The sequence below is a fragment of the Rhinolophus ferrumequinum genome, chromosome 17, assembly GCF_004115265.2.
Source record: "Rhinolophus ferrumequinum isolate MPI-CBG mRhiFer1 chromosome 17, mRhiFer1_v1.p, whole genome shotgun sequence".
Taxonomy (NCBI): Eukaryota; Metazoa; Chordata; class Mammalia; order Chiroptera; family Rhinolophidae; genus Rhinolophus; species Rhinolophus ferrumequinum.
Genome location: NC_046300.1, coordinates 52,857,456 through 52,872,860, shown reverse-complemented (window position 1 = coordinate 52,872,860; position 15,405 = coordinate 52,857,456). Strand labels below are relative to the sequence as shown.

Below are 15,405 nucleotides of genomic sequence, written 5' to 3'. Positions count from 1 at the left end.
TTTGGAAACTGGGAATCTTGAGTTCTAATACCTTAATCATGGGTATAAAGCAAAATTCCAAGAATAAATACAATGTAAACACTTTCATAGACTCTTGCCTTTCCCTAGATATCTACCCCTATTTCATCAAATTTGATAAACTAAAGTTCTTTTCACAATAATGATTATTATTGTAACAATAGCAACGATAATAACCATGACCACTACCACCATAGCTAAAGAGAGAAGAGCAATGGCCTTTATTTATTAACTACTGTATGTCAGGCCCTGCACAGGCAGTTCATTTACATCCTCTCATTTTATCCCTCACAGCATTATAAGGTAGGAAGCATTTCTCCCACTTCAAAGATGGAGACACTGAGGCTTAACGTGAACGCTGACCACTCCATATTAATAAACGCCCCCAATATCACCTGGCTAGTCAATGGCATGACCTGCATTTCATTCCAATCCTGTAGGTGTCCCTGGTTTGAGTTCCGTTTTGCTTTCCCTTAGTGCTTGCTGCAAGCAGATACTCATTTTGCATCAGTTATGAACAAGGCACAGAGTTCGGTATCACCACTGACATTCTTTGTACTTCTCTAGAACTGTTTTAAGAGCAAGTAATATGCTAATGTTATAGTGAACTCATTACCTTATTCCTGCTGGTGTCTTTTTAAAACTATCCAGTGCTGCTTATAATTTTTCCTTTAGTTCTGCAGTATGAAAATTCTTTCCACGCTATTTTCCACCGGGAAAACACTACATTCTTGAAATCTGAGTGTAATATCCCAGCTGTTAAATATTGTTGCACCTACCTAACACTAATTTCTGAAACTAGGTTCTTAACAAAGATAAACCAATTCTTCAATACTATCATTAATGATCAACAGCTGAAAAAGACAAACACGGTAAGATTCTCTTCCGTGGAAGCCCCAGGATTGATGAGACAGAATAATTCAAGAAATGAGCAATTCTACCTCCTCGTCATGTATATCTTCTCTATCATGGAGGAAAATCACACTGAAATGTCCAGGCAGGAAGTTCAGCTTGCCCAGTTGTCACGGAGAGGCGGCATGCCCCCTGGGATTACTGCCATAAAGGGGGCACCTCTGCCCTCCTGGCCTTCTTGTCTCCCCTTCACTCTGGCCAAGCACATTCGTCCTCTATGCTTTGCAGCTTTGACAGCCCTGCTGTTGAAATAAACCATGGTTATGAGCACGCTTGGCCTGGGTCCTAAGGTGCTCTCCTCTCGCTCCCCCGGATATTCCCATAATCCTCTCCTCTGTCTTCCTTAGAGCGCTCTCCATTCCTATATCCTCCACCACTGCCTCCTGCAGATAATTTAAAAAATCAACATACCTAGATAGGACGTCCTTCCAGACTTCTCCAAAAACCTGCTTGACCACTCCTACGGTCCAACAGTCCCATAACAGCAGACACCTCTCTCTCCCTCCTCCTGACTCACTGATTTCTGCTGACAGTATCTCCACCAGTCTAGCCTCCCAGACTCCAATGCATCTTCCACTCTTCCCACTTGCTTCCCACTCCTGTTATGCAATAATGGTGGTGATGTGCCAGCCCTGGAGCCAACTTGTCCAAGTCCAAATAGTCACACACTGTTAAATGATGAGTGACTATTTAATTTAAGTCAATTAAATAAAGTTAAAAGTTCAGTTCTTCAGTGACACCTATCCCATTTTAACTGCTTGATAGCCACATATGAATAGAAGCTACCCTACTGCATAGCTCAGCTTTAGGGGCCTTACACCCCTGGAAGCCTTTCACAACCAATTCCTTATGCCACTTTGGTTCAACATGTATTAGGAATGTTGGGTGGCAAGAAAAATCCCACCAAGTGTGAGACTTTGTATGAGTCAGACACACACAGCTCCCTCAGCCACCACATCGGGTCCAGGTCTTCACTTCTTGCTCCCATTTCTGTAAAGGTTGTTCTTTCATAGTCCAGTTCTCCCACCACCAGCTGCCAGAGGAATCTTCACAGTTCCCCCCTGGGATTACGCCACTTGGGTCTAATGTGAACGCTGACCACTCCATATGATCCCCACGCAACTTCCTGGCCTGGAACTCCCACATCTCCACCTGCACCCGAGATAACCAACTCCTGCCCCTCATGCAAAGTCCCGCACAGCCTCATGTTTTGTCTTTCCTCATGCTGTCCCCTTCGTGGGGAGTATACTCATGTACTGGCTGCCTGACGAACTCCTCTCGATTCGAGTCACACTCCCCAGGAAAGCATCCAGGTCCTCAGACAACCAGGTCTTCCAGACTCCCTTCAAAGTCAGAGCCCAGCTCCAAAGACTTTCAAACTGTTTGGGAGGGGCTTTGGGGTGCGTATCTGAGCTTGAAAACCTTCAGTGCCCAAACCACCCCCACCGGACCTACTGACGCAGAGAAATCATCCACCACAGGTTGGCCTGCAGAGAGGTTTTGAGGGAGCTTACAGAGGAACCCCTGGTTCATTAAGGGCTGCTTTTCTTTTTTTTCTTCTTCTATTTTTTTTTTTTTTTTTGTAATCTATGGTGTTAAAAATCCATACTTACTCTTCAAAAAGCAGAGCCTTCTTTCCCAACTGCTGCTGGCTCTGGCAGAAGATGAAAATGAGGTTCTGAAATCACAAGAAAGAAAATGACAACGCATTAAATCATACTAGGGAATACGAATGACGTGCTGGCAAATTACTGGCTTTGCTAAAGGCTGAACATTCTCCAAGCCACAGGCAAAGTACAACTATCCTGTGACTTTATAGGTACCTCTTGTTCTAGTCCCCTCCCCCAATTAAACAACCTGCACAAAGGGCAAGACATGTTAGGTAATAGGAGGGTGTGAAGGAGGTCACAGAAGACATGTGTGGTGAGAGGACAAAGCATGGGGGTGAGATGGTGATCCCCAGGCTGCAGGGCTGAGAAAGGCTACAAAGTGGAACTGGGATGCTCAGGTGAAGGGACTCCAAACTTAACTGAAACTCTCAAATACAGACGAAAAGTCTCCTTCTCCAGCTGGGTTAGGGTTTACCTAAAAGTTGTACTCAGAAAGAAATGGTAGGACGGTGGTAGAAAGGTGGCAAGCAACAGGCAAATGAGAGTATTTCTACTACAGTGGCTAGCAAGAGGGGACCACACAGCTCAAACATGGGGCTGGACGGTGCAGAGAGAAGCACCACCACAGAGGATGAGGAGATGGGCAAGGAAAGGCCAACCCACAAAGCCCTGAATTATTTCCGAAGGTCAGAGATAAACATTAAAAAATAAAACTATGAAAGTGCTAGAAGACACCATGAGAACTTTGTTTTAAAATATCTTCCTGGGCAAAGCCTTTCTAAGTAAGATATAAAAACCAGAGGCGATAACAATAAGATTAACAAGCTGACTGTATAAAAATGTTTTTAAATGTCCACATGGAAAAAGATACCATGAGCAAGATTAAAATTTGTCAATACATATCAGAGGGAACAGACTAATTTCCTTAGTGTACAAGGGGTTCCTACAAATCAACTCAAACATCAACAAAACCTAATAGGAAAAATGGGCAAATGATCTGAATAATTTACCAGAAAGGAAACATAAATGACTCTTAAACATAAAAAGATGCTCAATCTCATTTATAATAAGAGACATGCAAATTAAATCTACAAGATAATGGCGATCTTTATTTATCAAACTGGCAAAGAATAAAAAGTTTAACAACAGACTGTTGCTGGGGCTGTGGGGAAGTAGATGTTCTCATACAATGTACCAGTTTACACTCCCATTAACAAACTCTACAGATGGCAGTTTGGCAGTCTTCAGCAATATAAAATGCCCATACTCTTGACCTAATAGTCACTTCCAGGAATTTATGTTTATACCTGACCATGTGTGAAAATATGTTTTGGCAAGGTTATTTGTTACAGTATCATTTGTTATGACAAAAGATTGGAAATAACTCATATGCCGACTTATAGGGAACCTGTTAAGTAAATGCTACTACCGTGTTTCCCCGAAAATAAGACCTAGCCAGACCATCAGCTCTAATGTGTCTTTTGGAACAAAAATTAATATAAGACTCGGTGTTATATTATATTATATTATATTATACCTGGTCTTATATTATAGTAAAATAAGACCGGGTCTTATATTAATTTTTGCTCCAAAAGACGCATTAGAGCTGATGGTCCGGCTAAGTCTTATTTTCGGGGAAACACGGAATAACTTTATAAAGAAGTATAATGTATAGCCATTAAACACAAATAAAATTAAATGTAAGCCATTAAAATAATGAGGCAGTTCTATTTGTCTTTATGGGTAATAACCTCCAAGGTACATTATGAACTCAAAAAAGCAAGGAACAGAAGAAAGTGGATAGAATAACACCTCCTGCACTGAGCAAGACGGAGAGATAAATATATACATTATGCTTATATATGTGTGAAATGTTTCTGGATAGATATACAAGAAACAGGTAATTATGGCTGATACCAGGAAGGGAAACTTAGGGGCCCAGGGCAGAAATGAAAGAGACTTTTCACTGATACCCTTTTGTACCTTTTGAATTGCTACCATGTGCATGCATAAATTTTTCCCTATTTAATTAAGAAATAAATATGTAAACGCCTCAAATAAAATGGTACACCCCCCATTGTCCAATACACTCACCACTATGCCACATGTGGCTGCTTAAATTTAAATTGATCAAAATTCAATAAAATTTAAAATTCAGAAAGCAATTCTGCTGCACTAGACACATTTCACATGCCCAGTAGCCACATGGCCACATATTGGACAGCAAAACCTTTTCATTGTCATGAAAAGTTCTACTGGCCAGTCCTGGACCCTATGCTAGCTAAAGAGGCCCATTACAGATAGCCACCATGCCTTAATTGTTTCTCATTATAAGAGAAGAATACAAATGTGAATGCTGTCAGGCTGAGAAGCCCTCCCTCTCTACACAAGATAGGTGGCCTGGCTGCCTACTAAGATAACCGCTGGGGGACTCACGCCTGGTGTGACTGTCCAAAGGTTAAGTCCGCCTGGCAGGAACTGTAGTCCTTAAGGGTCAAAGTCCAGCACTCTAACGTAGAACGTAAAAATGTCCATCCTGGAACCATACATGGTCCATAAACCAGAAATTCGTATCTCCTTTTTGGTCCTGGGAAAGGTACTGATAAGAGGATTCACTCTGGCCTGCTTTGTAGCAAAGTGCTAGCAACTGGTTCACCAAGGGGGTTCTTGCTTGAGAACCAGACAAGCCCGTAGCCCCCTCCCTCTGGTTCTGCCACCTGAGGCAGCTCTGTGGGCAAGGAAGCAGCCTATATAGGCAGGTACTGTGGACAAAGAATCAGAGAGCCAGAAAAATCTTGCCACTCAGTCTTCTGGAGAAGGGACACAGCCAGAAGCGGGAAAGGCAGGCGATTCAGTCAGGGGCTCAGCTGGAAGGCAGCTGGCTAGTGTATCCTGCGGCATATCTTCTAAAAAAACAATCATATCAGCAAGAAGGAAGGCGATGAAACAAGCAATACCTGCCCTGACCTAGCCCAGCAACCTTTAGAACTTTAACCTCTGGGTTCAAGATGTGGTATGTGGTGATAGTCTGAAATAACCAGTTGCTTGAAATCATATTTAAAACAAGCAATCCCTACAGAAATACAAACCAGTCTCCTGCTGGAGAGAGAAAAGAGGATCCAAAATCCACTTGACCTTTTACCTCCCAGAACCCCAAAGTCTTCAGGCTTGGGGGGAGCCCAGAACAGGCTTTTAGTCTATGAATCACGGTGAATGCATGTGCTTCATCAGCCGAGGTCACCTCTCAAAGGTAAAGTGCTAGAAAAAGCGTCACATAAGTGACAATTTTCCACATGACTGAAAGGAATTAAAATAGCCCTCTATATGGGTGTGCATTAGCAGAGGGCCTAAAATAGAACTTCAGCACCCAAAAACATTCTCCCAATGCCAGGATCTGTGTTCCTAAGTAAAAGGAAAAGCAAGGCGATTAAAGAGGGTTTTGCCATTTCTAAAAGAGGTAAAATTGACCTACAGTATTTTCTAATTGCAGGAACAAAGTTGGTATTAAACAAAAAGGAGCCCTATTAAAAACAGGCAGCAGGTTTCTATTAGGACAAGATTTCTGATTCCCAGCACAAAGGTCCAGAATTCAGGGTCCTTTGTGAGCTTGTAGCCACCTTCTTTTTGGGAAGAATCTCCTCCCCAGAGATCTCAATAACCCAGGAAAATTAGCATCAGAACAAGGGACATGCAATGAAGCCACATGCAAAATTTCATGGTTAAAACAGTTTTGTTAGAACTTTATCCAAATAAACAAAAATCAAAACCTGTCTATTTGAAAAGCAATAGGAAATACTGAACCTAAACAAAATGTAGGTTATAACTGCAATCCTGAGCTAATTTTGAGAACAAATAATAAATTTCAGATAGATTGCCTTACAGTATGGTAAATCTTTCCTGTTAATATTTGGTTATTACAGTACTATCGAAAAGAGGACATTTTTGCAAAAAATACACTATTGATTTTTCAAGGGCATTTTAATTCTTGGTGTTCATGTCTCCTTCCTCTTTTTTTCATCAATTAACAGGTCTTACACTGCCAGATCCTCATCTATTATTGCCTGGACATGTCATTCAAGCAGTTCTCCAACATCCTTGCTTTGATTTCATGAAATTCCGCTTTGCTTACATGAGTTACAGTTTCACTTTCCACTGTTTGTCTAGTATTTGCAAAATGTCCTATGACCTGGGAGAGACAGATGACCAAGAGGTAGATGCTTCTGGAGCCAGGCTGGCCATGAGGGTTAAAAACAGAGGGAGGGATGATGGAATGGTTCCTAAGTTTGTAAGTGGCAAGTCCATTAATGAATATTTTCCTGTTATGATGACTTCTTTTTCTCCTCTTCAACCAGGAACTGTGGGGAATCAGATATGAGATACACTAACAATCAATACAGGGAAGAGGCATGAGGACTATTTTTACAAAAGAAGGAACTAGGAGGTTGTATTCCAAATCTGCTGCCTACGTGCTCCAAGACACAGAACCCAGGCAGACATTAATGAATTACACAGAACAAACCATCCAAAGGCTATTAAGCAAAGAGACTCCATTATGGCCATCCATGTAGTTAAACCTACTACAAACAAGCCACAGGTTGTACCTTAAGAAAGTTAAAGATAAGAATTGTCTGAAGTCCAGCTGAACCGAAAACCTACAACTAAGGACATACAGAAGAAGCCACCTCAAGACTGGTAGGAAGGGTAAAGACTCAGAATGGGTTGGTCCCAGGCCTGCGTGTAATGGATAAAAATTGGGAGGGATATCTTGGTTGCGGAGGTCTTCCCTAAAGGAGCAAGGTGTTGCAGCCCCATGCCAGGCTCCCTAGCCCAGGGTTCCAGTGCTGGGGAGAGAAGTTCCCATAACTTCTGGCTGTGAAAACCACTGGAGATTGTGGCTAAGTGAAAGGAGGATGGCTGCAGTCCCAGGTGCTCCTCTTAAAGGGCCTGTGCACTTACTGTGTACTTACTGACAGACTGACACACTCTGAGCTCCAGTGCTGATGAAGAGGCTTGAAAGGCACCAGGGACACACAGGGAGGAACTGAATTGTCTGGCTTCAAGATGAGGGCTGAAGGGGCAGCTTTCTCCCAGAGGGAGGAGCTGGCAGAAGCCATTGTTTCTTTGTTGAGACCTCCCCCCTGCAGAATGCAGATGCAGGTGGCCACCATATCTGAGTCTCCATCAACCTGGCTAACATCATTTATTCATTCTGCCCTGGTGATTCCCTAAGACCCTGCATCCTCAACTTCTGGATCCAAACAAGTGCTTCTAGTGGCTTTCCCATAAAAACAAGCCTGTCTTGACACATGTTATGAACATTCCTAAAATCTCTCAAAGATTCACAAAACCCAAACAAGCAGCATCTGGCTTCGGCATGTCCCATACCTCTGGATGAGCAGCCACAAGCCCCATAGTACTGACAGCTGGTCTCGGGACATGGCTGGGCTTCTCAAGGCACCTCCAAGTCTAGTGTGGGCAGTGGCCACCTTCAGATAGCTATGTGGTTCATGCCAGGTGGCCCTGGGCAGGACACAGGCTGCCAGGATGAAATTGGCCTGCAGTGGGGCCCCTCCTAGGAGGCCCCATGGCTGGAAGGCCCAGTGCCCAGCTTTAGACTGAGCCAGCTTTAGTCCTGGCCACCTCCAAGGACGACACACCCAAAGAGTAGACTGGGCAGGCACCAGAGTCCCACTAAAGCAAATCCTGCTCTGTAGAGTCAGCCTCTACATAATAGCTCCTCCACTGTAGTCACAGCCAGTCCTCACAACCAATCAGTCTGAGGGTCAATCCCTTCCATTAATGTGCAAATAGCAACCAAAGCTCAACTACAACAAAAGGGCACACACAACCCACACAAGGGACACACCTGCAGCACCCAGTTCTGGTGACCAGGGAGACTGTACCACTAGGCATCACAGTGCTAGAAAGAGCTAGAAAGACACCTACTACATAAGACCACTCTACTAAGTCTGGGAGACACAGACTACCTACCTGTCCTAAATCAAAGAACAGAACAAAGCTCCAGAAAAAGAACAAAATGGAGACCAGAACTCTACCAGATACAGAATTCAAAACTATGGGTGTAAGGATGCTCAATGAATTTAGGGGAAGAGTAGATGAACTTAGTGAGAACTTTAACACAGAAATAGGAAAAACAAAAATGGGGATAGAAAACATAAAAAAGAACCAGTCAGAAATGAAGAATACAATAATTGAAATAAAGAATACATTACAGGGGATCAATATAAGATTAGATGTAGCAGATGATCAAATCAGCAATTTGGAAGATAAGTAGTAGAAAACACCTAATCAGAACAGCAAAAAGAAAAAAGAAAAAAAAATGAGGACAGTGTAAGGGGCCTCTGGGACAACATCAAGTGTACCAACATTCGCATCATAGGGGTACCAGAAGAAGAGAGAGCAAGGAATTGAAAATCTGTTTGAAGAAATAATGACAGAAAACTTCCTTAATCTGGTGAAGGAAATAGACATAAAAGCCCAGAAAGTGCAGAGTCCCAAACAAGATGAACCCAAAGAGACCCATACCAAGACACATCATGATTAGAATGCCAAAGGTTAAAGACAAAGAAAGAATCTTAAAAGCAGCAAGAGAAAAGCAGTTAGTTACCTAAAAGGGAGCTCCCATAAGACTGTCAGCTGATTTCTCAACAGAAACTTTGAAGGCCAGAAGGGATTGGCAGGAAACATGCAAAGTGATGAAAAGCAAGGACTTAGAATCAAGATTACTCTACCCAGCAAAGCTATCACTTAGAATTGAAGGACAGATCAAGAGCTTCCCAGACAAGAAAAAGCTAAAGGAGTTCATCACCACCAAACCAGTATTACAAGAAATGTTAGAGGGATGTCTTTAAGAAGAAGAAAATAAAAAATATGAATAATAAAATGCAATAACTACATATCTATCAACAATTACTTTAAATGTAAATGGATTAAATGCTCCAATCAAAAGATAGGGTGGCTGAATGAATAAGAAAATAAGACCCTTACATATGCTGCTTACCAGAGACTTACTTCAGTTCGAAAGACACACACAAACTGAAAGTAAAGGGATGGGAAAAAGATATTTCATGAATATGGAAACAAAACAAAACAAAAAAAGCAATGATAGCAATACTTATACCAGACAAAATAGACTTTGAAACAAAAGATACACCAAGAGACAAAGAAGGACCCAATAAACCCACTTCAGGGTATCTATCTGAAGAAACCCAAAATGCTACTTTGAAGGGATACGTACATCCATATATGTTCATTGCAGCATTATTTACAATGGCCAAGATGTGGAGGCAGCCTGGATGTCTGTCGATAGATAAATGGATAAAGAGTAGGTGGTATATATATACAATGGAACATTGCTCAGCAGTAAAAAGAATGAAATCTTGCCATCTGCGACAACACAGAATGGACCTAGAGGTTATTATGCTGTGTGGAGTAAGTCAGACAGAAAAAGACAAATGCCATATGATTTCACTTATATGTGGAATCTAAAGAACAAAACAAACAAAACAGAAACAAACTCATAGATACAGAGAATATTTTGATGGTTGTCAGCTGGGAGGGGGTCGGGGTGGGTGAAAAAGGGGAAGGGATTAAGAAGTACAAACTGGTAGTTACAAAATAGTCATGGTGATATACAGTATAGCATAAGGAATATAGTCAATAATATTACAATAACTATATATGGTATCAGTGGGTACTAGATGTATCTGGGTGATCACTTTGTAGCTTATATAAATGTTTAATCACTATGTTGTACACCTGAAACTAATATAATAGTGTATGTCAGCTAGAATTGAAAAATAAAACAATTATTAAAAATAAGTAAATAGGGCCGGCCCAGTGGCTCAGGCGGTTAGAGCTCCATGCTCCTAACTCCGAAGGCTGTCGGTTCAATTCCCACATGGGCCAGTGGGCTCTTAACCACAAGGTTGCCAGTTCAATTCCTCGAGTCCCGCAAGGGATGGTGGGCTCCGCTCCCTGCAACTAAAATTGAACACGGCACCTTGAGCTGAGCTGCCGCTGAGCTCCCGGGTGGCTCAGTTGGTTGGAACGTGTCCTCTCAACCACAAGGTTGCCAGTTCGACTCCAGCAAGGGACGGTGGGCAGTGTCCCCTGCAACTAGCAACAGCAACTGGATCTGGAGCTGAGCTGCGCCCTCCACAACTAAGACTGAAAGGACAACAACTTGAAGCTGAACCACACCCTCAACAACTAAGATTGAAAGGACAACAACTTGACTTGGAAAAAAGTCCTGGAAGTACACATTGTTCCCCAATAAAGTCCTGTTCCCCTTCCCCCAATAAAATCTTTAAAAAAAAAAAACACATAAATAAATAAATAAAATAGGATTCCTGGGCCCCACCCCCAGAAATGCAGGTTCAGTTGGCCTGGGGCAAAGGCCAGTCAGGAGTCATTTTTCACAGTTCCCTAGGCAGTTCTAACATGCAGCCAGGGTGGAGAATTACTGCCCCAAAACATTTCCTTATATTTCCCCCCTCCCCCATCCTTTGAATCTGGCAGTGTGAAAAGTTGCTGAGCCAGACAGCCAAAATGAGGCTACAGGGATTTATTAACATCTTCATTCTTGACAATGAAACATCCTCTGCACACTCCATTTCTTGGCCTGTAGATGACTTCCCAGAAAGAATGAAACTTAAGCTCATAATCAGACAGCTTTCCCATGGCCTTACTGATCTAAACAGTCCTGTCCCATGGAACTTTATGTAAAAATGGAAACGTTCTTTCTCCCCTCTGCCTAATGTAGTAGCCACTGGCCATGTGTGGCTATCAGACCCCCTGAAATGTGGCTAGTGTGACTGAAGAAGAGAATTTTGAATTTTATTTAATTTTAATTAATTTAAATTTAAATAGCCACATGGTACCCAATGGTCACCATATTGGATAATGCAAAAGGTGTTTATGTCCCTTTGATACAGGATAGTTAGCATGTCCCTAGGTAGACAGGGAGGTCCCTGGTGGAAACAACAAAGACAGCCATATCCTAAAACTCTAGGTTTGAAATCACTCCTTTGCTCCAGGACAAAATGTAACAAGGCCTTGAGGTTAATCTTGAAATTCCTTTTGGCCTGATAAATGGAGCATATCTGATAGACAAGAGTGGGTTACTTTGCTAATTCCTTTAGAAAGGGCAAGCAGAACAAGGCTCCAGTTCCCTTCTTCAAACAGTTCCCTTCTTCAAACAACTCCCCTTCCCCAAACAGGCAAGGGAAGGTATAAAAGAAACAGCTTTTGCCTCAGTCATGGGGACACCCCCATTCGGGACCCCCTCCCACTCGGGAGCTCTGACTCTTTGCTTTCCATAAACTATCCTCATTTTAAAACTCTTTGCCTCTCCTGGGTCCGTGTTTCCATTCTTCGATCTCACGAGACATGATCCCAGCCTACACCCAGAAACTGCCAGCAGATCCAACATCATCTACATCATTTGGGGACTCACAGGAAAAATATTCCTCCATCACCTTCAGGGTCACAGAAATAAAGAAAAATTCCAGAGCCTGCTAAATTCCATACAACTGTGAAATTTACAACATTTATGTTTTAAAATATCTAAACTCAACAGTCTTTAAATTAGCAAATGGGATTCGAACTTAACAATTTAGGAGAAATTTTAAAATAAAATTTTTATCAACCTGCAGAACTAGTTTCCCAGCATATTCCAAATACTTTGACAGGGACGCTAATTTCTACTTTCTACTTACTAGCCTACTAGAAGAAACACTAGCCCTTGCTTTTCTTCCCTTCAAATCCACAGAAAAGCCTGTACCAACACACTGCAAAACAAGGTCACCTCTAAGAACAAGTTGTTTTTTTCCCCTCATATCATTAAGTTTTATAATTACTTACAATTGCACAAATTGTATTCACGCATTCACTCTAGGTGTGCAGATCCTCCCAGAACTCAAAGCTCATCAATTTATTTTAAAGCTGAAAAATAGAAATGCAATTCTAGCTCTTACTGCAAAGGCAATAGATGTTTTAGAGTTGAGGAAAGCCTCATAGGCCTGTTGGGCACAAAAAATGCTCACCTCTTTTTGATCTAAACTGCCTTAGCCCATCTCTAAGTAGAGTCAGTGAGAGCGTTTTAGTAATGTTAAATCATTTCTCCAGTAATTGGAAGTGGTGGTCAACTATCACTCACTCTTCATAACAGCTGGTGTTTATTGAGTGCTTACCACACGTGGGGCTCTGTGCTTTATTTTATTTGAATCTCACCATTGTCTTCTGAAGCAGATACTATTACCAGAAACTGAGGTTAGGTAACTGGTCCATGACCACACAGCTAGCGAGTGGTAAAGGTGGTATCTGGACCCAAGTCTCTCTGATTTTCTAGTGGGAATCCTCTGGGTTATGAACAAAAACAAACATGTAATTATAATGTTAGGTACCACGCTGAGCCATTCTCCCTGTGATCAAGCTGCAGCTCAATAAAGGGAGTTTGGGGTTGCAGGATTCAGAAGTCCTGAGCCTACCCTTACTTCAAAACCCACACCATCTCCCCCATGGACCACTCTCTCTGTTCTGAGGCTTCACCAGGCAGGTGAAAAGAGGGGTCGTGGGGAGCACTTCTGATCCTGCCAGCACAAATGCACCTAAGAGGACAAGTCAGACACAAGGCAGAACTTTCCAAAGGGGGTGGAAGGTAGTGGGATGCCAGCTACGGGATCCCAAGGGAGAAAGGAACAGATTTCAGTTGGGGACAGGGAAGAAATCAGGGGAGTGTTCCTGGAGAGGACACACGAGCTAAACCCTAAGGAGTAGGTAAGCTTTAGACAGAGATTCCAGGGAGGGCATTCCCAGAGGAGGGAACAGAATAAGGAAAGGCAGAAGGGGGAAGAATGTGTGTTCACTTGCCTGGGTTATAGCAAAGGAAGTAGGGAGGGAAGGCAGAGGTCAGGGTGCAGAGGGGGAAGGGGCAGGGTGGGGGGGATCAGCTGGGACAGCACAGGGACCCCATTAACCATCCCAGGATCTGCTTTGCATTCCACCCCTGGTACTTTCTAGCTGTGTGGCCTCAAGCAAATCCTTTGTCCTCTCTGGGCATCAGACTCCTTGAGTAGGGCACTAAGGGTCCCTTGCTGGTCTGACAACCTAATTTTAGAAAAATACACTAGTGCTAGGAACACAGGTTACTCATTTCTCTTATTTCTAACTTCCCATGGTAGAAAAATATGTGCATAAGAATTTATTAGTTATAATTGGGTAAAAATAAGTCCAGTGGTTCAGAATGGGGGTTTGCGGTCAGACTCACTGTGTGTCCTGGGAAGGGACTATCTCTGGAGTCTCACATTCCCCCTCGGAGAAATGGGCATAGCATTGGTACCTACCTCATGGGGATGCTGGGAGGAGGAAGGCAGATTATCGTGTAAGGTTATTTAGAACAGGGCCTGGCACCCAGTACTTGCTTATTCTGTCAGCTATTATTAATAATAAATTATTCTTAAACTCCTAACCAAGTGGAGTCAGCCATGAAGGATTTCTGAGCAGATGAGAGGTGAGGCAAATGCTGGCCTCAGGTGCCAGTTAGGACCTCTTAACCACCTAGCCCGTAGGGCATTAAAAGAGCTCAACTTACATACCCCTGGATGCACAACCTCTAGACCCCCTGAACCCTCTTTCTCCCTTTCGACCTCACTCAGTCAATTTGGCCTCCTCCACTCATCTGCAGGTTCAGGGGTGCACATCTTGCACGTGCTCTGCTATGCAGCCAGTGTTACACAACCTGCATTTCCAAGACTGGCAGGAAGCCCGCGTAGGCGGGGGATGCCCGGGATAGCAGGGAGGGCACCCCCGGCTGTCAGGGTGGTTGGACCAGTCTCCCGACTCGCGAGTTGCGGGGAGGAGGAGGCACCAAGGGCGATGGCACAGGGGCAGGTTGGGGAAAGAGGAGCTGAAAAACTGCTGGGGGGTTAGGTATTGTCTGGAAGAGGTCTTTAGGGGTGCCGATGTCCGGGACGGGAGGAGGTGACATCGGATGAAAGGGCGAGCAGAAGCCCTTCACCAGGAAGTGGGAGGAACTCGGGTTCCCGAGCATCCAAACAGCCAGGCACTGGGAGCGGCGCACAGGGTCTGGTGCCGGCGCGACGGGTGGGGAGGTGGAGTAGAAAGAGGGTGCAGTTCCCCGACCCGTCCTCACCTTGTCCTGGGGTTGGGACGCAAGCAGCCTGGACCCGGGAAGTCTGGGGACCGGGATTTGAGAATATCAAACCTATCCCGGCACCGGAAGGGAGCGCGCAAGGGCTGATGCCAGAGCGGAGGAACAGAGTAAAGGGAGGTGCAGGTCCCCGACCTGTCTTCACCCAGTGCGCCGCTGGGGGGAGGCCTGGCAGTCCGGACTCGGAAAGTGCGGGGTAAGTCACTGGATCATTGGACGAGCTTCCTGACACCCCCTTCCCTGGTGCGCACCCCTCGCCCCGCCCGCGCTCACCTGCCCGGACTTCAGCCGCCTGGGTCCCGCCGCACGAGTCTGACGCCGGCCCTCCGCCCCAGCCCGCGGCTCTGATCCCGCCGCCGCGCCGGAGCCAGCGCAGCTCTCAGATGCTGGCGCCCGGCTCTGCTGGAAGCCTTAAAGGCGCCGCGCGCCGGCCGGCGTCCTCCGACAGAAACGCCGGCTCCGCCCTCTCCCGCGCCACCGCGCCGCTGCCCCGCTGCAGTGTTTGGTCTTGGGGATTCCACCAACGCCTCCGCGCCCCATGTTCATAGCGTTAAACCCGAAGGGTAAAGTTAGTATCCCGCACAACCCGACCCCCTCAACCTGTCACTGAGACCGAAGGCCCGAACGTGAGCGCCTACTGTGTTCCCAGCGCAGCTCCAGTTGCAGAGGGCA

General features: G+C 44.4%; 1 protein-coding gene across 6 annotated transcripts in view; it reads right to left on the bottom strand.

Annotated features, from left to right (window-relative positions):
- The window catches only part of ABHD6 (abhydrolase domain containing 6, acylglycerol lipase), a 47,725-nt gene extending 32,564 nt beyond the window's left edge, over positions 1 to 15,161 (bottom strand). For 2 of the 6 annotated variants that reach the window (XM_033132211.1, XM_033132206.1), the window contains exons 1-2: positions 15,007 to 15,161; positions 2,544 to 2,608 (exon numbers count right to left, since the gene is read on the bottom strand). The gene's annotated coding sequence lies outside the window, so the exon portion shown is untranslated. Of the gene's footprint in view, positions 1 to 2,543; positions 2,712 to 12,425; positions 12,475 to 14,715; positions 14,826 to 15,006 lie in introns of those variants that run through there. The other 4 variants (XM_033132212.1, XM_033132207.1, XM_033132209.1 and 1 more) reach the window with 3 other exon arrangements.
- Positions 15,162 to 15,405: the final 244 nt, after the last annotated feature.